General features: G+C 44.8%; 1 protein-coding gene and 1 pseudogene across 4 annotated transcripts in view; one reads left to right on the forward strand and one right to left on the reverse strand.

Annotated features, from left to right (window-relative positions):
• Positions 1-24141, forward strand: part of Srgap3 (SLIT-ROBO Rho GTPase activating protein 3) — a 273622-nt gene that overhangs the window by 33174 nt on the left and 216307 nt on the right. The window lies entirely within an intron of this gene.
• LOC101606529 lies at positions 13820-14146 on the reverse strand (annotated as a pseudogene).

Below are 24141 nucleotides of genomic sequence, written 5' to 3' on the forward strand. Positions count from 1 at the left end.
AGTGCAAATGGAAGGACCCAGAAGCAGAAAAGCCAGTGGGGTCATTCTTGAGCCAAAAGGCCAAAGCCCGAAAACCCAGGAGGCTACCGCTATAAGTCCTTGAGAACCTGAACAGGGTCCCTGGAGTTCCGACATCCAAAGGCAGGAAAGATACTTGGTTTGTGCTCAGATCCAGGATTTCTGTCTCTCAATCTTGTTCTCTCTTCAGTTGACTACCAACAACGGTGCATCCCCTTCACAGAGCAAACCTTTTAAATACTATGAGAAGTGAAGTCATTAGTTTCAGGATTGTGTTAAGCTCCAAGACAGAAGAAAACATGAAGCTATGAACCCATTCAAGAAGTCATTAAGTAAAATGAGCCCCTTCCCACTGCATCTCAACCTTGATCTGTGCTCACGGAATCCCCTGCTGCAAATGAAGGCCAGAGAACTTTGGCGAGAGGGGATACACAGCGATGAAAGCGGCTGTATCTCTATCAAGAGTTTCAAAGAGAAACTATGACTAATAAGGAAAATTCATTGTAGGAAACTAACCACACAGTGCATGATCAGATTTCTCACTCTTTGGACCAGAGAGTTAAAGGCACAAAATCCAAAATAAATTCAAAACTATCTTCTCAGACTCGATTCAAAGAAAATGTGAATCTAATTTTTCTAGGAGGATTAAGTGAAGTGGTCTTCAGGGAAGGAGAGCTGAGTAGTTGGGGGGCAGACATACTTTTCTCTCTATAATACTTCAATGCATGAGTGGGTTATGCTGCATGTCTATGCTCATTTTCAACAAAATGAACAAACTGAAACAATTAAAACAGAGAGAACTGGAGGGCCCAGGAGGTGCTTTCAGAAGGGCAGCGCTTCTAGCTCCAGCCTCCCACATTTCATCTTTTCTACCCAGACAAAGGTAGGTAGTCATTCTTCTTTGGGCTCAATGGAATCTAAGCCATTTTGCCTTCAAACACTAGAGACACAGAACTGAAAAGGGCCACCCTCTCTAAACCCTCATGTGACAGATGAGGCCCAGTGAAGGGAGGATATTTTCCTGTGATGCCCTTAGTGAGTTAGTGGTGCAACTGGGGCTTGGGTGTAGATCCTGCCCGAGGTGTGTGCTTTTGCCTACATGGAACACCTTTCTGTTCAGCACTGACATGGCGAATGTCAGCTGACTGTTTGACTGGATTAGGGATACCCCGTATTTGAGATTTGAAGCAGAGAGGTGACATAACAATTTTTCTGCTTTAGAATGTGGACATAGAGCCGGATGTGGTGGCACACACCTTTAATCCCAGCACTTGGGAAGCAGTGGTAGGAGGATAACTGTGAGTTCAAGGCTAGCCTGGGATTACAGAGTGAGTTCCAGGTCAATTTGGGCTAGAGTTAGGTCCTACCTTGAAACCCCCCCCCCCAAATAAAAGAATGTGGATACCGATTGTTGGTAGGCAAGGGGAAGCAGTGAGACTAATAGGGAACTACTGCAGTAGTCAAAAAATGCACAGGCACTCCTCTGGAGAGATGGCTCAGTGGGGAAAACACTTGCAATCCAATCACGAGGACCTGAGTTCAGATCCTCAGCACCACATCAAAGCTGCATGTGGCTGCACTCACCTGTAATCCCAGCCCTGGGAGACAGACAGAGGGATCATTGGGACTTGATGGCTAGTTAGTCTAGCTGAATTAGTGAGCTCTGGGTTCAAAGGAAAAGACACTTTCAAAAATAAGGTAAGATGCCAATGGCAACCTCGGTTCTACACATACACACACACGCACACACACACATGTGCCTACACATATATGAGCATGCATACCTACACATGTGTGTAACATACATACATATCTGTGCTAAAATAAAATAAAAAATAGAATGTGCACTGATGCAGGCATCCTTGGAGCATCTATGATGTGTGTGTTCATGTGAGAACAGTAGTATCCTGATGTAAGTGACCCATTTTCCTTTTGCCCATCTGGTCTCTCTCTGGAGCATGAGGGCACTTGAAGAAGTGGGTTGAGAGCTGATTCTGTAGTTCCTTTTGATACAGAGGTTGGGGTTTTATGTTTCAATGTGTTTGTTGACTCTGAGGAGATTTTCCCAGGACATTGGTCTTGACATCACTCTGGCCTGTGGACACGCTGAACCATAAGCCAGCAGAGAAACCATCGACACGATGGACTTTTCCTATGGGTGCAAGGCATAGAAGCACAAAGCCACCTGTATTGGCTGTACATGTCTCCCCTGCCCCATGCAAAAGTACCAGGTTGGGAAGTGAGGCCTCCAATCTGGCCAAGGCTCTATTCACAGAGTAATTTTCCTTGGTATGGAGTTGCATGAGCATGGAGAAATTAGCTTTTACATCTATTGCCTCCAAAGCACAGTCTGAACTAGCAGCCCTTCCCAAGCTCTGGGGAATTTTGCTTTGTGACCTGCTGTTCCAGGATTGCCCAGGATGCTCTGGCTTCCCCTTCCCTCTTCTAGCCAATCAACATGTATTTGTACGAAACATTTCTTGAAGGTCTACCATGTCCCAAGCCCTGGGTTTGTATGGTTAATGGAATGCTATTCCTGCCCTCACAAGCTTGTGGCTGCATGGGGTTGCTCCATTCTTCTTCACTGCACTGGCTGTAGAAATTCCTTTCTGGGAAGCTAGCTGATCTCAGTCCCTGTTCTCCAGGACATTGTATTAGGCAGGGTTCTATGGAGGAACAGAACCTATAGAATGAAGATATACTAGGGAGGGGGTAGATTGGCTTATAGGATACAGGCTTGGTGGTCTAACAATGGCTGTCTGCAGGCTGGAGTGGCTGAGAACACAGTAGCTACTCAATCCATGAGGCTGGATGTGTTAGGTGTCCCAGGCTGGGGAGGAAGGCCTGGAAGATTCCTGGAAAGGTACTGGTCTTCAGTCTGTTGGAAGGTCAAAGAAACTGGGTTCCGATGTCCATGAAGGGTGGCAGCAACAGAGTAGATGCATCCCCAGCAAGGGGTGACGGCAGGCAGAGCAAAGCTCACTTTTTACTGGAACCTTCTTGAATATAGGCTGCTGCCAGAAAAGCTGCCTACTCTGAGGGAGGTTCTTCCCTCCAGTTCACCCTTCCTGAACATGCCTCCACAGACCTTACTTGATTCCTGATCCAGTCAAACTGACAGTAGAGATTAACTGTCACATGCATGGATGATGCCACATGATTTGGGAGCATCTCTTGGGGTTGAGAAACAATGGCCACCACCTATAATACACCTATGCCCTTTATCCAGACTTCAAGTGTGATAGAGCCAGTGGGGCTGATGGGCTGTTGCTAGCTTAGCTCCTTAGTCACCTCTGATCAGGAGAAGGGAGGCAGAGAGATTTTCATTGAGACTTAGGGATCTTCTTTAAAATACTACAGAAAATATGTATGCTTTTCTGCATGTTTAATTACACTTCAATCAAAAGTTAAGAAAAGTGGGGTGTGGTGGCACACATCTTTAATCCCAGCACTTGGGATGCAGAGGTAAAGGATTGCTGTGAATTGGAGGCCATCTTGAGACTCCATAGTGAATTCCAGATCAGCCTGGTCTAGAGCAAGACCCTACTTTGGAAACAAAACAAAACAAAACAAAACAAAACACTAACAAGCAAACAAACAAAAAAGTTAAGAAAACAGCATTTAAGTGGGTAGAGCTGGCAGAATCTGAGCTCAGAGAAATCCAGACTCAGGCACTTCCACCAGGACTTCCTAGTGTCTCTGTATTTTGGCAAAGAATAACCAAATTTTTTTTAGCGCCTCAAAGAATCTACAGGAAGTTGCTTTATGAACCATGGTAATGTAAGATACACCGATGCCCTGCTCCAAGGGCTCTTGTTCTTCCAGTTCTAAGGTGGCTGGGAAGCCAAATTAGTCATACTTTGCTTGGAGAACTTGGAACTAGTGAAAGACAGAGCTGGATGGTTTTAGACTTTCCCCTGTGCCACAGAAGAGCCTGGAGAATTAGAGGTTCCATACAGCTTGCAACCAGATGTGGTGTCTTCAACAGAGACTAAGTAGTATCCAAGTAGTCAGCTTTCAACCCCTTCTGTTCACCTATTTATTTTAGTATTTATGTGTGGCATGTTTTGCTGCGTATGTATGACCTGTGGGTGTGTATGACTGTGCACGTGGGCATGCATGTGGAGGTCAGTGGACAGTTTCGGTATTTGTCCTCCACTGACTTTGTTTGAGGCAGGGTCTCTTGTTCAGTGCTGTGCTGGTTTTCCTAGTCCTGCCTCTCTTCTCGACATAGGCATGCTGGAATTCGAGATTCTTGAGCTGTAACGACTGGCTTTACATGGGTTCTGGGGTTTTGCCCAGTGTATGCAGCCCAGGTATGTGCTTTTAGATAATAAGAACAGTGCCTACATTCCCCACAACAGTTTACTGATACAGTATAAACATGAACTAAAATAGTTAATCTCAAGAAATCAAGCAGGGCCTGGTGGGTCATGCCTGTAACCCCAGCTACTCTGGAGGCTAAAACAGAAGGATCAAAAGTTCAAGGCCTCTCTTGACTAGAGTGAGTTCAAGACTAGACTTGAGACTTGTCTCACAATAAAGCAAAAAGAGGGCTGGAGCTTTTCACTTAGTTCCTAGCACCACAAAACAAAACAAACAAATAAACAATCATACAAGTAAACAAAGAAAAGATGTACACAAAACAGACCATAAATAAAGTAAAATGTAAGCCAGGTGCAAAGGCATGTGCTTGTCATCTAGTACTTCAGAAGCTGAGGCAAGGGGATCAAGAGCTTGAGGTTAGCCTGGGTGGCATAGCGAGGCTCTGTGAGAACTGGAAGGAGGAAGAAGAGGGAAACATTTTTAATGTCCCTTATTATCCATTACATCTGTTATATAGGAAAATCAATCACTGTTACCAGTTTAGTATTTATTCCTCCAGAATTTTTTCAAAGTATTACTAACATACATTATAATTATTCTACTTATATTTGCTTCTTTAAAAAAAATTAACATGTTGTCTTGGAAATGTTGGTATGTGACAAGTTATTGATCTCCCTTGGTCTATTATTTTTTTACCAAGTTTCATAAATTTTGCACCATAATATTTACTCTTCTTAAGTATGGAGCTCATTGACTGTCCTCCCTTTCTTAAAAAAATTATTTATTTGAGAGACACAGAGAAGACAGACAGAGTGAGTATGGGTGTACCAGGGCCTCCTACCACTGCAAATGAACCACTCTGTGCCTCTGACTTTATGTAGGAACTGGGGAATTGAACCCAGATTGTCAGGCTTTGCAAACAAGTGCTTTTAAACACTGGCCCATGTCTTCAACTCTCCCCTGCTTTTTGTTTTATTTTGTTTTGTTTTGTTTTCCAGGTAGGGTCTCACTCTAGCTCTGGCTGACCTGGAATTAACTATGTAGTCTCAGGGTGGCCTCAAATTCATGGCGATCTTCCTACCTCTGCCTCCCAAGTGCTGGGATTAAAGGTGTACCCCACCATGCCTGGCTCTCTCCCCCTTTTTTGAGATACTGTTACATCATATGACCTAGACTGACCTCAAACTTATGATCATCCTCCTACCTGAGCCTCCAAATGCTCAATACTGGGGTTACAGCATGAGCCACCAGACTGGCAACTCATTGGCCTTTTGAAAAATCTCAGAATCATGAAGCTAACATCATCATCTAATGGTTATCTCCATCACCTCTCAAAGACCCTGCGTGCCTAATAGGCCCGTGCAGTCACCCAATCTCATTCTCATCAAGGCAGTCGAGAATCTATTTCCTGTCTCTGTACCTTGTAAGGGCATTGCAAAGACAAGCAATGATAATCTCTATTTTTAATGGGCAAACTGTTTTCTAAGGTTCATTATAAGTTTATCCATGTTGTAAGTATCCATGTGTATCCATTTCATGGCTGAATACTATCCCAAGTTAGGTTATACCTCATTTTGTTTATCTATGTATGAGTTGGTCAACATAAAGATTGTTTCCAGTTTGGGGCTGTTGTGAGTGATGTTGCTATGTTGTCATGTCAGAATCTGTGTGCTCATGTTATTGCTTCTTATGCCACCATGTTTAGCTAAACCATTTATTCACTTTTGGACTGCTTTGACAATATAAATAGTTCTATATTGGAAATCCTTGTAAATATTGGCGATTTTTTTTTTTGAGGTAGGGTCTGACTGACCTGATCTCAAACTCATGATGATCCTCCAACGTCAGCCTCCCAAGTTCTGGGATTAAAGGCTTTATCTTCCATACTCTGCTTGGTGAATGTTTTTGAAAGACATATGCATTAACAGATGTAAACCTTTGAAATTTCAATAGCTAGTATCAGATTAACTTCTAAGACAAGTTGCTCCAGCCTCCTACAATGCCCATGAGTGAAAGTCAGTGTGGGCCAGGTTGCAGATCTTCCACAATCTCTTATTGTCATCTGTATTGCCATTCCTCTCATTCTTAGATAGGTTGTTGACTTTTTATGTTTTTTAAATTCATTTTCTGTTGGGCTGTTTATCTTTTGCTATGGCTTTGAAATGACTGTGTTTTAGAAAATTGGCTCTTCTCTTAGAAAATGTACTGTAAGTTTTTATTTTTTCAACCCTCAGTTTATCTCCTCCCTAGCTCTGTTCATGGTAGTGCTTCTGTACAGATGTTTTACATTTTAGGGTCATTATATCTGTTAGGAAAGGAACCTTGTGTGCATTTTGCAATATCGCTTAGTTACTCATCATATCCCCAGAAGGAGGTGAGAAGTGTAGAGCAGTGGTGGGGGAAGGCGAGCTGAGAAATGTGTGTTCCAGCTGACAAACATCTGGCTGACTTAGAGACCTTTGCCAACATTTGCTTTTCAATTGTTTTGATGTCACTTAAGCATGGCCTCTCTATGTCAGTGTGAAATCTGAGAATGGAATCTGCATTTGGTGGCCTTCTGGACCCTGGCTAGTCACAGTGCTGACCGTGAACATGACCTGAATGCACATGGCCTGGCATTTGTTGCTGTGAAATCTTGCCATAACTCTGTGAGGCAAGTATAGTCATTTCCCTATGGAACAGAACACATGGAACTGAAGTAACTGCACGAAGCTATACAGCAAATGTGGAGATGGAATTTAGATTCAGGTTTTCCTGACAGTAGACCTGTATTCCCATCTTCCCCCCTTGCAAAAGCACTGGCTGGACTGGCCCCACTTTCTCCATTGGGAGACGTTCTGCTGGGATTTAGAGAAGGACCAGAGCCTCAGCAAGGTGGCCCAGTGAGCCGGAAGACCTCTGGCTGGGCTTGGGGGGCAAGATCAGTGGGCTCTAGTCTCAACCTTCCCAAACTTTCTCTTGTAATGAAAAGGGAAGGCTTCTGAGTGTGGCAAAGTCTGCCATGAGTGCAGGAGAAGGGCCCAGTCCCCGAGACCCTTCTGGGTTTTCGGCTTTCCATGTGGCAGAAGTTGGCTAGCTGCTGGTAATTGGATTTTGGCTCGGTGGAGGGAGACATGGGGTAGTAGGGAAAGAAAGAGCCTCCAGCTTCAGATGAAACACCTGAATGGTTTCAAGTGTTGCTTTGCCAGGGAGAGTTGGCTGAGGGACACCACAGGTGAGTAGATTAAGATGAGTAGGAGTGGTGACATGCCGGCTGTTGCAGTCCGGTTCGCATTGCTGGTAGAAATCACCCAACAAGAGTAGCTTCTGGGAAAAAGAGATTTATTTTGGCTTACAGGCTCGAGGGGAAGCTTCACGATGGCAGGGGAAAACGATGGCATGAGCAGAGGGTGGACATCACCCCCTGCCCAACATAAGATGGACCACAGCAACAGGAGGGTGTGCCAAACACTGGCAAGGGGAAACTGGCTATAAAGCCCATAAGCCCGCCCCCAACAATACACTCCCTCCAGGAGGCATTAATTCCCAAATACCCATCAGCTGGGAACCTAGCATTCAGAACACCTAAGTTTATGGGGGACACCTGAATCAAACCACCACACCGGCCCCGAAAGACCGTGAGCAAAGCCACAGTAATCTTGGGGATCTGGGAGAAGAGACACATACTGTCATCAGTCATCCATGAAAGCCTGGTGTCCCATGTGCAACTATGGGGAAGGCAACAGAGACAGATCAACGTGGGGACAACTTCCAATGATGTGCAGATGGGAACCATTTGAGAATGACTGAATAAGGGTAGAGGTTCAGATAAAGAGCTGAGGCAGTGTGGAAGGAGTTCAGGGATGTGTGTTCTATTATAACAGCATCATTTTCTGGACACTTATTCTGTGTGTTACATGTAACATATGGAGACAGGGTGATCAGCCAGCTGTAATGGTGCACACCTCTAATCCCAGCCCTTGGGAGGCTGAGGCAGAAGGAGTATGAGTTTGAGGCCAACCTTAAGTTACATAGTGATACTCTGTCTCAAAAAACAAAAACAAAGCAACAAGTACTCCTTTGATATGGAGATTCCCTTTGTGATAGGCAGATATCTGTTGCTATAACAAAACTCCTGAAGTAATTATAAAGAGAAAAGGTTTGTTCTGGCTCCAGTACATAATCACTTTGGTCTGTGGGGAGGCAGCATCATAGCAGGATATTTTGGTGGAGCCAAACTTCTTACCACAGGTGCAGGAAGTGAGAGAGAGAGAGGGAGAGGGAGAGGGAGAGGGAGAGGGAGAGCAAGCGCAAGCAGCATGAATGGTTCTGGGATCCCACAATCCCCTCCTGGGACACACCCCCAGTAACCTAAATGCTTTCACTCAGCACTGCCTCTTGATGACTCTTCTGCCTCCTCATAGCCCCTTCCTGGGTACCAAGCCTTCAGCTCATGGGTTTTTGGATGATATACAAGATTCGAAAGGTACTGTGTTTTCAGGCTTGAAGGGACCTGGGTTCTACTGTTGGTTGATGACTGTCTGCTGGTTGTCTGTCCATCCTCTTGGAGAAATGCCTACTTGGATGGAAACAGTGTCACCCAAGATTATGACCCTTCTCACTAGGGAAGGTTGTTGTCTGGGACAACCATGAAGCATCACCTTAGCTTCGAGCTTGCCCCAGGAGTATGTCAAGGCCTCGCTGGAACTGCTTGGTCGCTGGGCTCCTCACTGCCTGATCCTGCTTCGTGATTTTTCCTTCCAGAGAGTTTGAACCCAAGAGCACACCCTGACCAGCTTCCTGTGTGAGGGACTACACCTCGAGCCCAGAATATGACATGCAGATTGGTCTGCATTCTCACCATAGATGCTAGAGCTGGAATTGCCTGCCCTATTTTACAGGGAAAGTAGTATAAGGAGACTGTGGCTTGCCCAGAGTTTGTACATAGCAGACCTTAGGAGGGAGCCAAATCTGGGTGTGCAGCTGTCTTTATTGCTATCCTCTCTGTAGGACTTTCAGCAGAAGGAGCTGTGGGGTAGTACAGGCAACTTGCTGGACCCTGAGGAGATGAGCCCACCACCTTGTAAGAGGCCTGTACTCTGGATCCCTGATCATTAGCACTACAGCAGAGGTGTGGAGATCACCTGAGTGTCTGTTGAAGGGAAGAGAAAGAAACTGGCACATATGCACATGGTGCCTGCACAATGGAATACTATTCAGCTATAAACCATGGGATCCTACCATTTGCTCCAACATAGGATAATAGCATGCTGAGAGAAATAAACCAGGTACATAAATAAAAATATGGTATGATCTCACTTCTGTGTGAAATTGAAAAAACATGTTAAAATATAGAACTGGAGAATAAATTAACTTATCTAAATCTAAAACTATGTAAATGTTCAGACAGAATATCAATTACATGTGAAATCCTTTAAAAAGCAAAAACAAAAAAAAAATAGAGAATAAAACTTTTGTTACTATGGGTGGAATGGGAGAAGAGGTAGACCAAAGAATACAAAATAACATATTTGGCACAGCATGGAGGCACATGCCTTTAATCCCAGCACTTTGGAGGCAAAGGTAGGAGGATTGCTGAGAGTTTGAGGCCACCCTGAGACTACATAGTGAATTCCTGGTCAGCCTGGGCCAGAGTGAGACTCTACCTCAAAGAAACAAAAACAAAGCAAAATAACATATATAGAAAGAACAAACAACACACAAGACCTAATATGTATTGCACAATGACCAAATAAAATACATTTTTACATTTTCAAAAAATGTTATTAAAGATTTTTGTTAAGTACATTTTTATCTATTTATTTGAGGGAGGGGGAGAGAGAGAGAGAGAAGGAGAAAGAGAAATACACTAGGCTCTTTTGTCTCTGCCAACAAACCCCAGATGCATGTACCACTTTGTACATCTGTCCTTTTGTAGGTACTAGGAAAGTGAACCCAGGACAGCAGGCTTTGAAGGCAAGTGCCTTTAACCACTGAGCAATTTTCCCCAGGCCCTTAAATAAGTAAATGTTTTAAACTTCTAACATACAAAATAAACACGTATTTTTTTAAAAAAGCAAAACTCACAGAAGCAGGACTATGTGCTCCTTGCTGTAACCTCGCAGTCCAGAGCAGCACCTGGCCCTGGAAGAAGCTCATGAGGTGGTGCTGAATGAGTGAATGAATGCATGCTTGTTGTGGTTGGCGCCATTGATTTTCTTTCTTTCTTTTCTTTTTCTTTTTCTTTTTTTTTGGTGTTTCGAGGTAGGGTCTTGCTGCATCCCAGGCTGACCTAGAATTCACTGTGTACTGTGAGGCTGTCCTTGAACTCACAGAAGTCCTCCTACCTCTGCCTCTCAAGTGCTGGTAGGCACGTACCACCATGGCCTGAACTACTAGGTTTTGAGAGAAGTGAGGTTTTGAGCAGACTTATATTGTTAAATACTAAGAAACTGAAGAGCATAAGGATCAGAGTTCATGTGGTTTCAGCCCTGGTTCTTGCTTTCAGGATATGAGTTTCTTCCTTGGAAAATGGGGCTGATGGGACCAAACACAGTGCGATCATGATAGGCTGCTGGCTTGTTCTGGCATGCCCAGTTCCAGAATTCACAAGCCTCTCATTCCTGAAACCCCCAGTCCCTGGCAAAGGTGAAGCAGGATGGGGTCCTCTATGTGAGGATTAGCTGAAGCACTCCAGGCATTTGTTTCTCCATCCATTTATCCAACAACTATCTATTGAGCAATGGCTACGTGCCAGGTTCCATTTTAGGGTCTAGGGATATAGGAAGGAACAAGAGAAGGAAGTTCTTGCTCTCTTTAAAAAATAAAAAAAATTTTTTAAATTTATTTGTAAGGAGAGAGAGAGTGAGAATGGGCACACAGGGCCTCTTAGCTGCTGCAAAAGAACTCCAGATACATGTGCCCCTTGTGCATCTGGTTTACTGGGGTGTAGGTAATGGGGAAATCAAACCCAGTTCAGGTTTTGCAAGTGAGTGCCTTACTGCTGAGCCATGTCTCTAGCCTTAGCCCCTGGATTCTTGAAGTTACCTTTTAGCAGGGAAGGCAGAAGATTAAGAAATAGAGCAATGGGGTATACTATCCTGCCAAGAAATGACAAATACTTTGAAGGAAAATGAAGAAAATAGGGAGTAGAGGTGCTGGGTCAGAGGGCGGCAGAAAGTGTGCCTTGTTTTGTGAGGGAGAGAGAACAAGGACTCTAGGATGAGGGACTCATTGAGCAAAGATCTGAAAGATTCGAGGAGCTGGCCAGGCAGATCTCAGAGGAAATTCTCTTCAGGTGGACAGTAAAGGCTTAAGGAAGATGAAAGAAGGCTGGTGTAGTACAGGCACAAGGAGCCAAAAGTGGGGAGAAAGAGAGGCGAAGACAGGGTGGGAGAGACACTGAGTTGAGTGGCCACAATCATGCAAAGTCTGTGAGATGGGGGCCATGATAAATATGTTGAGTATGATTCGGGGTTGGTTTGGTGATGGAGGATGGTTTGCCTTTTAAAGGGGGTGTTGTGACTATTGTGCTAAGAATAGATCACAACAAATGTCACTTCCATTTCCTCCCTGGATTATTTCTATTTCTATTTAGAACCACCAGAGTGGTTTTGTGGGGGAGGTCATATTTAAAACACAGGCTCAGGAATTAGACTCTGTGAGTTCAAATCCTGGCTGCATCATTCCTTACGTGTTTCAGTTGTGTCTTCCTCATACCCAGGCTTGTTTTATTAACAATTCAGTTAGAACTTAGTACAAAGGTTGCATTTTTTAAATGTTTATTTTGTGTGTGTTTGTGTTTAATTGAACATATCAATATGGGCTGTCATGCATTTTGTTTTTGAGGCAAGGTCTCACTTTAACCCAAGTTGACTTGAAACTTACTCTGTAGCCTAGGCTGGCCTCACACTCATAGCAATCCTCCTATCTCAGCCTCCTGAGTGCTGGGATTAAAGGCATGCCAGCACACCTGACTTGTATTTTTTTCCTAATTGTGGTAAAGCTTATTTAACATGCAATTGTTATCTGGCTTTGTTTTGTGATCCCAGAGCCTTGAACATGTTAGGCAAGCACCCTACCACTGAGCTAGGCTCTTGTTGCAATCAGGTTCACATTGCTGTCAGAAAACACCCAAACAAGAGCATTTTACAGGAATAAAAAGGTTTATTTTGCCTTATAGACTCTAGGGGAAGCTCCATGATGGTAGGGGAAAAACAATGGCATAAACAGAGGGAGAACATCACCTCCTGGTCAACATCAGGTGGACAACAGCAACAGGAGTGTGTGTCAAACACTGCCAAGGGGAAAATGGCTATAACGCCCATAAGCCTGCCCCCAATAATATACTGTCTCCAGGAGGTGTTAATTCCTAAATCTATATCAGCTGGGAACCTAGACATTCAGAACACCTAAGTTTATGAGGGAACACCTGAATCAAACCACTACATTCTGTCCCTGGACCCTATAAACTGATAACCATACATTATGTAAAATGCCATGTATTCAGTCCAATTTTAAAGGTCCCAACAGTTTTTATCAATCCCAATGATGTTCAAACATCCCCACAATCCAAGGTCTTTTAACTGAGCCATGATACCCAAAATCCCACACAATAAACATTCATATTGAAAAAGATGCCACTGGGCATAGCAAAGAAATATTCAACCAATGCAAGATTTAAAACAACCAGGGCAAACATCAAACTCTTTAGCTCCAAGTCCAACAACTCTAGTCAATGACAAGTCTCCAAGTCTGATAAATTTTTATTTAGATATTCAAAGGGTTTATTAAAGAATGTTCTTAGGGGCTGGAGAGATGGCTTAGTGGTTAAGCGCTCGCCTATGAAGCCTAAGGACCCCGGTTCGAGGCTCGATTCCCCAGGTCCCACGTTAGCTAGATTCACAAGGGGGCGCATGCGTCTGGAGTTCGTTTGCAGTGGCTGGAGGCCCTGGCTCGCCCATTCTCTCTCTCTCTATCTGCCTCTTTCTCTGTCTGTCACTTTCAAATAAATAAATAAATAATTTTTTTTTTTAAAAAAAGAATGTTCTTAGGAAAGCAATCACTTTTGATTTGTCATTTAAATAAAGCTAATTTGCTGGGTGTGGTGGCACATGCTTTTAATCACAACACTGGGGAGGCAGAAGTAGGAGGATTGCTGTGAGTTCAAAGCCACTCTGAGACTACAGAGTGAATCCCAGGTCAGCCTGGGCTAGAGCAAGACCCTACCTCAGAAAAAGAGAGATAGAGATAGAGATAGAGAGAGAGAGAGAGAGAGAGAGAGAGAGAGAGAGAGAGGGAGAGAGAGAGCTAATTTGCTTATGCTGTATGTATAAATAAAGGTAATATAAGTAAACAGAGTTACAGGCCTCATTCATTCTGCTGCAGTTTTCTGTGGTAGAGCTGTGTGGTCATTCTTGCAATGTGAGAATAAATTAGAGTCTCTTCCAAAGACAAGGAGTAGCAATAGGAGATGGAGTAAAAGCCACCATCTTATTCATTCTGTGGCGTTGGAGCCTGTATTTTTGCCATTACAGGCTATAATTTTCACTTTATCCACTTTAATAAGTTTTGTCACTTCTCTGAATTCAATACCATTCAATACAAAAGTCCATACATTATCACAGAATCTATACATTTAGAGAGCCCCTGAAATTTACTCTGTTCCTGACCCTGTGGGCCAGGGCTGAGCTTATAGCCTTAAAAGATGAAGCAGAACTTGAAGGGCAAGTTGAGGGGTGATCTGCTGAGCCTGTATGAGCTCATCTAGGCTCTCTTGACAACTGTTTCCCAAAGTGGTATTTCTGTACAAGTGATATGCCATGGCTGAGGAGGAAGAAATTGCTTTTTTCAGGCTTGCATTGATGTCCTATGGGAGGCACCTCCCACCGTGGGGCACTCACGTGAGGGCCGCTGGGAGCCTGGAAGGAGGTGCCCACCTCGCCAAGCCTCTCGCTCCACCACCACCACCGAAACCACAGCTGTGGGCCCATGACCCAGAAGTGTTCACAACACCTGGAAGTCCAGTCTGGTAATTCTAACCAGAGACAAGTCTCTGCAGTTCCAATTCCACCCCTCCAGCTAAGGTACTCACAGTCCTGGAAAACTTCATCTGGGGCTGGCAGCTCTCCTTAGCAGCCATCTATGTGGTCTGGGCATCACTACTGGGTCTCCACTGCAACCTACAGTCCATCCTCACGGCTCCGCTGGGTCTCTATTCAGGCAACCAGCAAACCTGCTTCACGCTGCCCATGGCCATTTCCAAACCACAAGACTGTGATGCAAATTCAATGGCCCTCCCTTTCTTGCATTTCTCATACTCCATAATACCAGGTGGGGTGCAATTGTTAATCTAGGGGGGAATAAAGTAGACTTTGAAGAACAGGACAGTCTTCAGCATTCAGTCCCCTTCAAAGACTCTGCATGCTTTCTTTTGCCCCAGTGCAGATCAGCTGACCCAATCTCAATGGTTGTAATCTCTCATAAAATTGCAGCTGAACAGGCAACAGTTTTGGCCCAAAGATTTCATTTTTTCTGTGACATATTCCTCTACTCACACCAGTCCATTTCTATGCAATGCAACCCTGCACAAATTCTCAGGACATGGGCTTAACAGCATAACAGCAAGCCTCTCACACAAACTGCTTCTAGCCCAGTCCAGGCCAAACTCGTTCTCACCTTCATAAACCAAACCTCATAGTCCATAGTTCTTACTGCATGCAGGTCTTTCAACGCTGACCAAAACAGTCCATCAAGCTGTACTTACAGCACTGCAAGACACCTCTTGGGCCATGACTTCAAATTCATCTACATTCTACTGCAAAGCAGCTCCAAAAGGACAAAAGCCACACAGTCAGGTGTCTAGCAGCAATGACACCACTTCTCTGTATCAACTACACTGTTGTAGTCAGGTTTGCATTGCTGGCAGAAAACATCGGACCAAGAGCAGCTTGTGGGAAAAAGGTTTATTTTGGCTTACAGACTCAAGGGGAAGGTCCATGATGCTAGGGGAAAATGATGGCATGAGCAGAGGATGGACATCACCTCCTGGCCAACATCAGGTGGACAACAGCAAGGGGTCAGTGACTATAATGCCCATAATCCTGTCCCCAACAATACACTGCCTTAGGAGGTGTTAATTCCCAAATCTCCATCAGCTGGGAATCTAGCATTTAGAATATCCAAGTTTATGGGGGGGGCGCCTAAATCAAACCACCACAGCCCTCATCCCTAGGGTTGTTTAAAGCATACAGCTTAATGTCATTAAGCACATTCACACTGGTGTGCCCTTGTCACCATTATCTAGTTCAAGGACTTGTTTTATCTTCTCAGAGTGAACCTCTCTCTGACTCTGGCTACCAAAAGTCTTTTCTTTCTTTCTTTTTTCTTCTTCTCTTTCTGTCTCCTTCCTTTCTTCCTCCCTCCCTCCCTCCCTTCCTTCCTGCCTTCCTTCCTTCTTTCCTGTGTATATGTGTATCATCTGCACGTGTGTGTAGACATGTTCGTATGTGTGTGCTCATACTTCTGTAAGCCTCCGTGCATGCATGAATGTGGAGACCAGAAATTGACATTGGGTGTCTTCCTCAGTTGTTCTTCGGCTTACATTTTGAGGCCGGATCTCCTGTACTTGACATGGGCGTAGGGAGCCACACTTAGGTTCTCATGTTTGTGTGGCAAACACTATCCACTTAGCCATCTTTCCAGCCCCACCATTCTCCTTTCCATCTCTATGAGTGCAGCCTCATGCCATTAGCTCAGTTCACTCAGCACAATGTCCTTACGGTCCATCCATTGGTAGCAGGTGCCAGAATTTTCTTCCTTTTTAAAGACTAATAGTTCACTGTAAGGACGGGCTGCATTTTCTCTATCCCTTGATATGCCAATGGTCATTTAGGTGGCTTCCATCTTTTGGCTATTTTGAATACTGTGCCTGCACTGTATATACACTGAATGTGCCTTTTCCATAGCTTTTATCCTGTTTTGTTTGAGTACAGGGAAATGCTGGGCATATAGGACCAGGAAGCAAGGGGTGTGGATGCTAGATTGGAGTGACACCAACTTATTTATTCTGTTGAAGCCTAGGCTCTCATCTATGAAATAATAATGATAGCACCCACATCAGGGCCCAGGAGCACAGGTCCAGTTAGACACAGCCTGTACTATTCACAGTTGTGTGTCCAAACTGAGAAGTGTTATAAGTATAAAAAGAGAACTTACCACAGGATAAAAAGATTATAAAAGATTTTGCTAATAATATTCAATGCTGATTATGTGTTTAGGTAGTAACAGTTTCAGATAAAAAGAAAATATACTATTAAAATTAATTTTACCCTTTTTTGTAATATGGCTACTGGAACATTTGAAATTACACATGTGACTTGCTTTATATTTTGGCTGGTTAGTTTCCCACTGCATTTCTTCAGAGCACCACCAGCCATGTTTGGGGTGCTCTGTCCCCAGGTTGGGCTCTGAAGGAGTCTCTCTCTCCCAGGTCCAGATCCATAAATGGTTTGCATCACTGAAGTCTAAATGGAGATAATGTTTATGGCTCATGGAAGCTCAAGCAAGCCAAAAAAACTTAGACCCCCACATTGTGGCTGGAGTGCATAGCCCTGAGGTGCTGGTTCCTTCACAAAGGGGCATTTTCAGCATCTCACTTTGCTGGGGTTTATGACAATAGATTTCTTCATGTCAAAGCCTAACTCTTCTGGAGGCTGGGGCTGGGGCTGAGGTGGGGAGGGTCAACCTTTCCAGCTCTGGCCTTACTAACTCTATTATCGCGGTTTCTTTAGGGAAAAAAAAATCATGCATTTATTTAAGAATTAAAAAGGAAGACCTTAGGGAGAGTTAAGAGCTGTTTGGTGCTATGTCTGGGTGTGGAATTTTCCTGCCCATGGGGCAGAGGAAAAAATAATGTGTATTTTGCAGTTGGAAAAGAGCTTTTGTGTGCATACCCCTCTCATTCCCTGCATTTAATCTGATAAAATGACTGACAGGGAAATAGAGACTGATTGGATATTCTGGGAGCTGAGCAGGTGAATATTCACGGAAACAGAGAGAAGTTCAGAGCAGAAGCCATAGGAGGGAGCTGGGTAGCAGCAGCCAGGATGCCAAGGGTGTGGTCTGCGACCTCTGCATCTCCACTGTGGCTTCTCACCCACACTCTGCCCAGAGAGGCATGTCCAGGCCCGAGGCTTCTGCCTTGGTGGCTCTCCTGCTGGGCCCTCTGCCTTCTCCAGCTTTGTTGAGTATCACACAGAGGCCCTGTTGGTTGGATTTTCTTTCTTTCTTTCTTTCTTTTTTTTTCTTATTGGTCACACAAAGAATTCTGACTCAGAATACAGATAATTTCACTGTGGTGGTCTTTGAATGAGGGAAGTCATAGAACCACATGAGTTCTGGATGGTGGTGGAGACAAGCCCAAGACCAAGCTGTCAAACTGCAACCTGGGGCATCTGTACTCATCTCCCTAGAGTCTGGTGGGAGGCGAGGGAATGGAGGGAGATTCTGTCTTAGCAGGTGGGAAAGCTGGCTCCATCTGGATATAGTTCTTTGAGTATTTTTAATCTTTTATTTATTTGTAAGAAGATGATAGATGATAGGTAGCTAGCTAGCTAGATGAATATATGGGCACATCAAGGCTTCTTGCTTCTGCAAACAAAATCCAGATGCATGCACCACTTTGTGCATTTGGCTTGACATGGACTGTCCCAATCCAACTTAAGCTGGCAGGTTTTTCAAGCAAACACCTTCAACCACTGAGCCATCTCCCCAGGCTCGGATGTGAATGTGGCTTTTTGGTCTTCATGAGCAGGAAGAAGTACAAGTTGCCGCATGACTCAAATGACACCCTGGCTGTGAAAGATATTTGTAAGGGATGCTGTGAGTGCTTTTTAACACTAAGTAGATTTATCACTAAAGGAATACATTTCCAAAAATTTGAACCACCTATGCTAGGCTCCAAGCTAGGCATAGAGGGCCATAAAGTCTAACACCACATTCCTTAATCTCTCGGATTTCCAAGGCAAAGATCAGATAGCTAAAATGTGCTGGGTTAGAGCTATGGTCAGGTGCAGCAGGAACATAAGTAAGTTATCTGTCCTTGCCTTAGACTTTGGGAAAGGCTTCCTGGAGGCAGTGACATCTAGGTGAAGTGTAAGTTCTCAAGAAATGTTAAGTGAGTTAGGTAATTAACATTGCTATCCCACTGTTCAGGGAAAATTTGTAGCTAGGAAACTGGTTCAAAGAGGTTTAAGGTTCTTTAGAGCACCCAGCATGTATGTGGTAGAGTTAGCCCTAGAATACAAATTTCAGGGCTCAGTGTAACTCTGAATTTGAGAGAGTGGGTGGCTGTTTTGGTTATAGTGACATAGCTAGAAGGGGCATGGGCCCTGGTACATTGTCCCTGTGAGTCTGGGTTCCCTGGGCATCAGTCTCTGAGTCAGAGACTCCTGGGCAACAGGTTCAGCAGAGACTGCTTATGTGTGGAAGGTGTGAGCCAGCAGAAAGGAGCAGAGCAGAGGCTAAACTCGGACACACTTCAGGCGACTCAGCTGACCTAATAACGAGGGAGACTGAGGCTGGCATGGCCTTTAGAGATGTCCTAAACTAGAGAGAGTTTGCTCAACTTTGTACCTCATGTCTGCCTGTCACCAGAAATGGCTGTCTTCTGCCCAGAGCAGTATGCTGTGGGGAGGGCCTCAGCTGACAGCTGTCACTCTCAACCTCACAGCAGAGGCTGGGGCCATGGTGTCCCTGCCCTGGCTGGGGAGATGCTGTGGCTGGGGTAAATGGGGTCAACTGCAAGCTCAGTGGAGATTCAGGCTCAGCCCAGGCTTGAGGTGCTCCTGGAAACAGGGTGTCCAGGAGGTGAGCAGAGGGGAGGCAGGGATTTAGGAGGTTTGTGAGTGAGGCAAATGCAGTTCAGAGCTCCAGGAAAGGGGAATTCTGGTCCAGAAATGGGTTATGGTTAGGACCTGGACTTTCTGCAGCAGGGCAATCTAGAGAACTCTCATCCTGAGGCCATCTCAGGAGGGTGGATATGAGAGCTTGCTGGGAGATAAAGCCTCGACTTTCCAGAGTGACTGGCATTTGGATTGGCTGGTGTCTTGGGAGGGGGCTGAGTTTCAGATGCCCCAGCTGTGGGAGCGGGGATGAGGTGGGAGCTGACACCAACCTCTCTGTTCATCAAGGAAGTCTCCAGGGCCCCCAACCCAACTGCCTCTGGGGTGAACTAATTTGGCTGCTGCTCCCACCATGGCTGTTCCCATGGTTACATTTCTAGCCTCTGTCTGGTCATCTTCAAAAGCATCAAAAGCAGCAAGCCCCAGCCATGCATAATCTTTTGTTAGAGCCTCACAAATAGCTTTTGTTGTAACCCTTCCTCCTAGTTCTCCCACCCATCCTCCAATCCAAAGAAAGTGGCTTAATGGTGACATAGTCACTAGAAAAAGAAGCCTTTTTACTGGAGGCTGGGAGACCTGAGTCTGAAGGCCAGCGTTGTCTTTTGTAAAGGGCATAGATTTGTGAGCACATAATACACCTGAAAATGTCTAGCACATTGCTTGGCCCATGGTGGATACAAGACATGTTAATTTCTTTCCTTTATCCTTGTTACTGGGGCCACTTAGGAGTCAGTCTGCTCCACTAGCATCACTCATAAAAGCAGTGTCTCCTTTGAGTAGATGTCAGCTTACCTTCCTAGTGACAAACACCAAGCTCTGTGATTATACCCCTGTGTAACGTTTCTTTGCCAGTTCCAAGCTTTGGAAGTGATCAGTTTTTAGCCTTGAGGGTCAATAGGCCGTTCTCTCCCCACCGCTCCCTTCTGAAGGCAACCTTTGCTGGGAACTTGCAGAGATATTCAGAGGTGGGGAAGCCCTTATCTCTGGAGTGTGTTCCAGCAGCTGGCTCTGCTGTAGTTCGCTATGGAGGTTAATGGACCCTAGACATCTTAGCAGGCCAGCTTTCATTTTCTCTGGGAACTGCTTTATTTCACTGAACATCTGTCTTGGCTTCTAGGCCTTTCCATCACCTGAACCTCAATACTAGCTAAATCACCAGTGAATGTTAGAGAAGCTCACACTCCCTTTTCCTTAGTCTGATGTGGAAGAGGTAGAGGCAGTGGTTGAAAGAGGGCAGGAGGCAAGTATGTCTGTCTTCATGCTGTCTGTTGGAAAGTCAACTGAAAGCCAACAAAATGGTCTCTGATTAGGGAATCTACCAGCACTGGCTGTCTGTCAAGAGCAGGAGTAGGGGTCTCTGGGATGGCTCACATGACTCTTGCTCTGTGGACTCCACTATGCATTCCCAGACTACCCATGACTAGTGACCATGACCAGTCCACCCAGGGTGTACGTGTGAGTTGGCTTGTGTTTGGAAAGGGCTGCTGTTATTTTTCCTCTGGTTTTTAAACTTGAGCTTATGTGAAGGTAACTTAAGTCTTCATAAAGTATAGACTGTTGGACCCCACATGGGATTCATCTGGTCCAGGGTGGCCCTCTGAGGACAGCTGCCGCTTCTGTCTTTTATTTCACTATTAAGCAGAAGAACCAATCAGAGGTACTGGTCATTATTTATGGACTGACTGAATAAATCTTTTGAAGGCCTCCTCTTATATAATGTATTCAGTGAATGTTGGATCTTTAAAGCCTATTCAAATAGGGCAATTTTAGTTTCCATAATATAGCTAATGTATTTTAAAGACGAAATACATTTAGAAGACACATACATTTTCTTTTGACAGCTTTTGCTTCTAACTGGTCCCAGTGGAGCACAGTTTACCTTCTTCCTGGTGATAGCAATCCTTTCCTGACAAGTGATGCCGTGTGTACAACTTCCATATCGCTAGCATGGATTTTATCAGTTCACTTTTTATGTGTGTGCATAGTATTGTGGTATGCCGTGTTTATGTGTAGTGTTTGCACATGTGTATACAGTTTCACACTCCCCTGTGCAATGCAATAATGAGGGTCCTCCTCTACCACTCTCCTGCTTTATTTCCTTGTGGTGGCTTCTCTCACTGAACCATGAGCTATCATTGGTCAGACTGGCTGAATAGTGAGCCCTATTCATCCTCCTGTCTCCACCCCTACAGGATGAGGTTATGTGTTCATGCCCAGCTTTCTCTATGCGGGCGCTCTCTGGAGCCTTCATGCTTACAGGGCAAGCGTGCTTCCATGCCAAGCCATCTCTCTAGCCCCTCAGCTCACTTTTAATAAAAATACCATTTTTATGGTAACCAGCTGATCTGTAGCCTGATACTGCATTTTGTAATTCATAAGGCCCCTCCAGTGATTTTATTTGTTTCACATATATTTAGGATATTTAGGGTAATATTGGTCTCTTGTTGCCTCTTTTGTCTTTATTACTATGCAGCTGCCTCATGGTATCTGCGTCAAGGGCGGGGTTTCAATGGACCGGAACAACTGTTTGTGATCACGTTTGGATAGGGCTTGAGAAGTCAAGAAGCAATGAGCGCTTGCAGGGCACATGCACAGTTTGTGAAGGGCTCTCTGACCGCCCGTGCTCTGAGTTGGAGAATACTACCATTTCTCCTTCAGGGTCTCACTAGCTGTTAAGAAACATAGCTTCAAAATGATCATTGTAGCAATATTTATAATAAAAATCAAAAATAAAACTTTTGCCCAGCAGCCTGACTTTAGAGAATGATACTGAACGATGTATTTTATTTTATTTTATTTTTTTGCTTTTTGTTTTTTGTTTTTCGAGGTAGGGTCTCACTCTGGTCCAGGCTGACCTGGAATTAACTCTGTAGTCTCAGGGTGGCCTTGAACTCAAGGCGATCCTCCTACCTCTGCCTCCCAAGTGCTGGGATTAAAGGTGTGAGCCACCACGCCCGGCTCTGAACGATGTATTTTAGAAAAGTCAGAAGAAAGGATTTTGGATGTTTGGACAAAGAAATGACAAATGTCTTACCCTGCCCTGGGCACAATACAATGTACCCATGCATCAACACTGCCCATGGTACCCACAGATAAGTTCAATCTTGTGTTACTCAAAAAAGTAGAGAAGCAGAACCAATATGATGCCCAACAGAAGGATGTAGTTACTTGCGGGATGGTCCCAGCCATTGGTTGGAATAGGATGAAACCATTGGAAAGGAGTCCTGTGGGACTGGGGATGTGGCTCAGTTGATAGAGTGCTTGCCTTGTATCACAAAGCCTCAGGCTCGGGCCTCAGCACTGGATAAACCCGACATAATGGCACACACCTATAACCAGAAGTTCAAGGCTAGTCTCAGCTCCATTGTGAAGTTGAGGCCAGCCTGGGTTACGTGAGACCCTGATCTATGAATGTGTTGTGGCAACAAGGAACGGTACTACCACAGCAATGCTATAAAACTAACAAAGAAACCTGGGACATTGCAACCCATTTGGTTGGCAGTGGGGGTGAAATGCCATGATACATTCCACTCAGTTTTCCTGAAACATTAGTGTTACTTCCAAACAGCAGAATACCGCACCCCGGCCCCACCCTTGCCGTTCTGCACATCCACTGATAGATGCCCCTGAGGGGCCGATGAAGCGGGGACAGCTCTCAGCTCCAGAGTGTGTGTGAGTCAGAGTGAGGTCTGATACAGATGATTAAGCTCACTGCAAATGCAGAATTAAGCAAAACTGATAACACAGCCCCGGAGCGTCCTTCTCAGAGATTAAGCCTTTCAGGCTGTTAGCAGCTGAGAGGTGCTGGGGACTGGAGACAGCTGGCTCAGACAGGAAGGGAGGGGGCCGATATTGAATAGGGACAGCAAGAAAAACGCACACATTCAGGGTAAGGTTCTTTGCTGAAATTGGCTGATGCCTTGAGAAAGGCTGGAAAATGTCCCATTATTTAGGAAGAGAGGACATTGTGTCTGTCTTTCCCTTGCTTGCCTTCCTACACACTGGGGTTTTAATGGTATGTGCTAGCTCCATGTGTGTTTATTCTTGCCTGACCATCATCCCGTTTAACATGTGACTATCTTGTAGAAAACAGGCCTTCCTTCGTTAAGTTTTGTTTGTGGGGCAAGAAAGGCCCAAGCTTTGTGGCCCTGTTGCCTCTTCCTTGTGCCTATTTATTCCAGTAAATACATAGCTTGTACTTTCTTGTACTAGACAAAATGCTGGAAATAGAGAGGTATAGACTTTGCCTTCATGGAACTTACTCTTAAACACTAGCTGTTTGAGTCCAGCTATGTAATTTTCAGGGCTCAATACAGAATACAATATGTTCAAAAATTGAATTTTAAGAACAGTGCTAAGAGAGCACCAAAGCAAGCCCGCTTCTGGGTTCTGTCTTGCTGCACAGAAACATCGTGTGTTGAGGAAGTGAGCGAAGCCAGAAGCCAGTGTCGGGTGTCCTCTTTGCTCTTTCACTCCTCTCCTTGCAGGAGTTTCTTTCAGAGCTGCTATTTCTGACAGTCAGACGAGCTGACAGTGATGAGCCCCGGAGACTTGCCCCTTTCTACTCTTCTCTCCCCAGGACTGGGGTTATAGGTGTGAGCAGCCACATTTAGATTTTAACAAAGGTGCTGGGGATGGAACTCAAGTCCTCTCAGGTCCTCAGTTATGTGTGGCAAGGGCTTTTACCCACTATCCCATCTCCTCAGCCTCCAGCCCTGTGGCTTCTTGAGGATCTTGTATAAGGAGAGGAACTTATTCCTTCCTTATTACCCTGTTGTGTGTGGGATTTGAACAGCCTTAGAAGAAAAGCAGGCCTCCTTTGCTTCAGTGGGTTTATAGAGACTATAGGGCAAGATAACTAAATAATAATGGTTTGACACAAATAGCTAAGGCCACAAAGATGTATAGAATGTTC

Source organism: Jaculus jaculus, chromosome 14 (genome assembly GCF_020740685.1).
Source record: "Jaculus jaculus isolate mJacJac1 chromosome 14, mJacJac1.mat.Y.cur, whole genome shotgun sequence".
NCBI classification, from domain to species: Eukaryota; Metazoa; Chordata; class Mammalia; order Rodentia; family Dipodidae; genus Jaculus; species Jaculus jaculus.